The sequence below is a fragment of the Mesitornis unicolor genome, unplaced genomic scaffold, assembly GCF_000695765.1.
Source record: "Mesitornis unicolor isolate BGI_N332 unplaced genomic scaffold, ASM69576v1 scaffold18093, whole genome shotgun sequence".
Lineage (NCBI taxonomy): Eukaryota > Metazoa > Chordata > Aves > Mesitornithiformes > Mesitornithidae > Mesitornis > Mesitornis unicolor.
This window is the reverse complement of record NW_010176883.1, coordinates 31,848-36,565: the sequence shown is the minus strand read 5'-3', so window position 1 is coordinate 36,565 and position 4,718 is coordinate 31,848.

Here is a 4,718-nt window from a genome sequence, read left to right as displayed (position 1 = left end):
CCAACCGAGTGATTCTGTGATTCTGTGAATGCAAAACTCAGTTGCTGCAGAGTGCTGAGACCAGTAGTATTAAACTGGGTCAAAAAATGTCTTGGACAAATGCACAGAGGAGGGGTCCATGACGAGCTGCAAAACACAATTGTCTGGTTACAATCTTCGGTTTGGTAAGACCCTCAAGTGCTGGTTTTCAGAAGCTGCAATAGTGCATCATCAAAGGATCAGTTCATATTTATCTGTTTCTTACACCCATTCCTAAGCATCTGCTATCAGCTACAGCTATAAATAAGCAAGTACAGCTGTTAAGTAATAATTTACTACTAAGGTGCATGACATATTCAGAGGTTTATTTTAAGCAAAAGGTGAAATAATAGCTCAAGGGGAGAAACCCTCAAAGGTTGCTGAGGAGCATAACCAAACCTGAGTTTAACAAACTCTGTCCAATCTTCTTACAACTGATCAGTGTCCGAGAAGGCAGAACCACAAGTGCCCAAGCCAGTTAGGTTTTTAGGATGAGTGGGGATGGTGCAGAATGCTCCTCTGTCCAGGACCCAACCCAACAGCTGGACAAGACAAGGAATCCTCCTTCCCAGGAGTAAAAGCCTTGCTCAAAACTAGAAAAAGAGGTGCACTTATGGAGTCTGAGGAGGAGAGATGTCCAGCTGGCCCTGCAACAATACCAGTGTCTGTCGCAGCAGTACTTCAGGCTCAAAGTACAAATCTGTGCTACAGAGGTACAGGAATTATGACACTCAAATGATAGGTACAGCCTTTAGATCTCTTGCTCATCACAGCCACAGACGACAATTATGTATATGTAAGCAAAACAAGGATTGTATGCCTGTATATTCCTGAAAACAAAATGAGCCCAAAAATACCTTCTTATTCTCATCTCTGCTTCAGAATAGATGCTCTTTCCAGTCCTGTGCACAAATTAATAACTCAATATCATGCTATATAAAAGCAACAGGAGGCCCATATCATTGCAGAAGGTTGGTAACCCTTTCCACAGAATTTTTAATCTAATTGAGAACTCATTCCTTCACACTGTAACTTAGCAATTCAATAGCTTGTGTAAAATCTAGAGCTTGGCATTTCCCCAGAACAAAAGTGCTGGTATCACAAAAGTTATTCTGAGATTTGTCCTCTGTCTTGCTGGCATTCTTACTGGAAAGGTTAGATACACTTGCCAGGCATGGAGATGGAACAACTCCACCATCCAAAACAGAGGTCCTAGCTACATGAGTGAAGTATACTGACAGGGGAGCATGAAAAGTGAATTATAGCCATTTTGCACATAGATAAAAAACTACCATTTCTAGGGTTGCATTCTTGAAAGGTGCTAATCAAGCCCAAAGTTATGCTAAGTGCAGTACTTGACTTCTATAAAAAAAAATCACTGGTCTAAGTATAGAAATATCTATTCTGCACAAAAAATTCAGTTCGCGGAGAAAGAACAGTAGAGAAATACTCAGGAAGATGGAAAGGCTGACAAAATATCACCACGAGTGTTCCAAAAACAGTTAAACAAATAAAAACAAACCCACACATAACTGAAGTTACATGTATAGAGACCATACTACACTGGTGCATACAGAGCAGGTGGGCACAGAGGAATTACTCTGAACTCTAAGAAAGCAGTAGTCTTGATACCAATGTTTCTGGTTGACACCAGCTAGAAAACCCTACTTTATACAACTGGAAACCCAAAATTCTGTCTGCTCAGTGAAGCTACATATATTTTTTGTCCCAATAGATGGTGAAATGTAACACACAAGGACATTTCACAATTGTGTCAAGTGTTTCACCCCTGCTTCTCTACTGCCTATCAGTAACCAGCTTTAAATGTGAGGAACAGAAAACACTACTCATCAGACTGACTTGAACGGGCGATCTTTGAGCTCTAAGGCACTCACATGGCATAGGAGTGCCTCACATCGTGGTGTAACGGCTACACTAGCACTTGTCTGGGACGATCTCAATAACGTACTTGTGGTTCCCTCATTTATGAGTCATGTTGTGATCCCAAACTATCAATAGCATCTGCTCTATTTTGCTTCACACATAAATATGATCCCACATGCAAACAATTCATCTAGCCATCAGTCAATAGTATCAAATGCATGCAGCAAACATGTTTCAAAATGAATGCACAAATGTTTCGTTACATGGGCAATCAAGCCTTGACCCTCTCCAAAATAAAGGAAATCACTGGGCTAATGGAAGCTTTTCTTTTTTGGCAGGCCTTGGCAAACATAGGAATAAACAGTTAATTCTGAGTTTTGCTGCATCCTGGTTCACATTGCTTTCTCTTTAATGAAAGAATCTCAGCAGCCAGAGAATTACCTACTTCACTAGGAATGCTGTGCACAACAAAGGCTGTCAGAGTTCAGCAGAACAGCAACACAATGCCAAGAAGCCTAACACCAATTATTCTCCAAAAGACAGAATACAGTTCTTCTCCAGGCTTCTCTAGCCATTTTCTCTGCCATCTTTTCCAAGTGCAGTATTTACTCCTCCACATTCACTTTTTCCATGTCGTCCAAGAACTTGAGGGAGATGACATGCTCTGAATACAGGCCATATAACAGCACATGGACAAACACCTACACAGAAATGTTTGTCTGGAGATAAGTGTCAAAACATTTATTCAGGTGAAACAGGGATGAGAATGAATAAACCCATCCCCTTGCCTCTTATACAGGAACCTATCTCCCATTTAAACCTAGATTTAACCTAATTGCAAGCAAAAGCAGTCAGATACCTTAACAGCATTCATGAAGAATGTATTTCAAGGGTTTCCTTACTGTGCTGTTTCCCTTCGTCATTTCTAATTAGCCATTGCTAGAGCTGTCAGTACATTATGGTTTCATCCCAAACAGCTCACTACAAGAGATAAATACACGCAAAAATGCGGTACTGCTGCTGTTGAATTCTCCTCCTTTCCTGCAGAAGTACCAGTAAATTAGTAAAAAAAAATAGACACACCTGTGCTTTCTGTGTAAATTCCATTAAAATAATGCATAAAAATAAAATAATGCATAAAAATACCATTTTATTTTCCTAGGAGTACCCTCCTCTTGCCACCTTCTCAACTTGTGCAGCAACAAATCAGCCCTTCTTCCTTTTTTTCTCCTCCATTTACCATCAGACTACACTAGTCTCTCTCTTGCACAGTTGCTTCCACTTCCCTCTTTCTGATTTTTCTTGTTTAAGCTGCTGGGAGAAATCTTCCTTTGTAGGGCCAGAAGATAAAGGGCAGCTTCTTCAACATGCATATAGAAAAAGCCTCTGAAAGGTAGCTGGTTAGCATCACCATTCACTTTCACAAATAACTTTGAGGGTGTGTGTGCATTACAAAAATTATGTGCTCAGGTTCATGGTCTTGCTCAGGCCTTAAATACACGTCTTCAATTTGTACAGTCATATCCTAAAGTAAAGGTAGCCCTATCCTAGAAAATCTGCATAGTCTTTCTCAGTCCTGTACTCTGTCATCAGAGGTTGAGGGAGATCTGCTTCCACATGTGAAAGTTCAAAGAGCATTATCTCAGAATGCTGTGATACCGTCAACTTGATCCAGAAATCCCATCACATCTACAGGATTAAGTTAGCAACTGCAAATCTGATTTGCATGCTGCTTCTAGACCCTCAGTAATCACTACCTTTCCGTGTCTCTGCAATTCCCAAAAAAGGATCTCCAACAACTCTCTGAATGGGTATTGCCTCATACACTTGTATGGGTCAACAAAGCTACATGCTAAAGAAAGAGAAAACAAATTCTTTTTTGGGGCTAGTCAGAAAAGACAAGTTCGTCCACAGTACTTCACACACAAATTCCAAGAAAAAATATCCACGAAAGACTTCTACATGGCACAGAACATGAGCCGTGCACAGAAGTACCAATCAGATGTAAGCAACCAGAATATGAAGTGCTGTTTGGAGTGTTTTAAACAAACTGTACGGAGAGGTAAAAGGCAGCTTCTTTGCCTCAAATGCACAGGTGATATCCAGAGCCAGTAATGATCTACCGACAAAGATGAGCCCTCCTGATTTTGTTTATGCTGTCTTCAATAGGTATGACTTTCCAGTAGGTGGAAGGATCAAAGAATGACTCTATTATGTGCTGGAATACTCTAGAGATACAGAAATCTATTCTTTATCTACTTATACAGAAACAAGGAAAAGGAGTATAACAGAATCATGCCATCTCTTTCAGACACCACATCTTCAGTAATAATTACTGTTAACTCTGGGGCAACGATTTTGAAGGATGTTTCTCAGGCCTGATTTCATCAAAATCTCTGACCTTTTTTTTTTGTCTTTTCTTCAAATTGACCCCTGCTAGTATGCTAGTTAGCAAGTCCTGATAGTTAAATCCCTAGAGATAGGGACTGGACAGAATTTACTGTGAGGAAATAAGTCTTCTATCTATTTACCAGTTCACACTTGACAATCATGCCAACCAGACCGATCATTACCAGCTCATAGAACAGTTGTTGGTCCTGGCTATTAGCACAGGACAGGGTGCAGACATCTTCCTGGGATATGTGCCCTAGGTTAGGCTATGAATGTCTTCCAGGAGTTACAAGCCATTTTGTCAACTTCTACTGTATTTTAATTTTTTAAACCTGATTGCAAATTTCAATGCCATATTACATTCAATATTATCAAATAATGTCTTCCCTTTAAATATATATTTTTTTTAAAAAAGTTCTTTATAC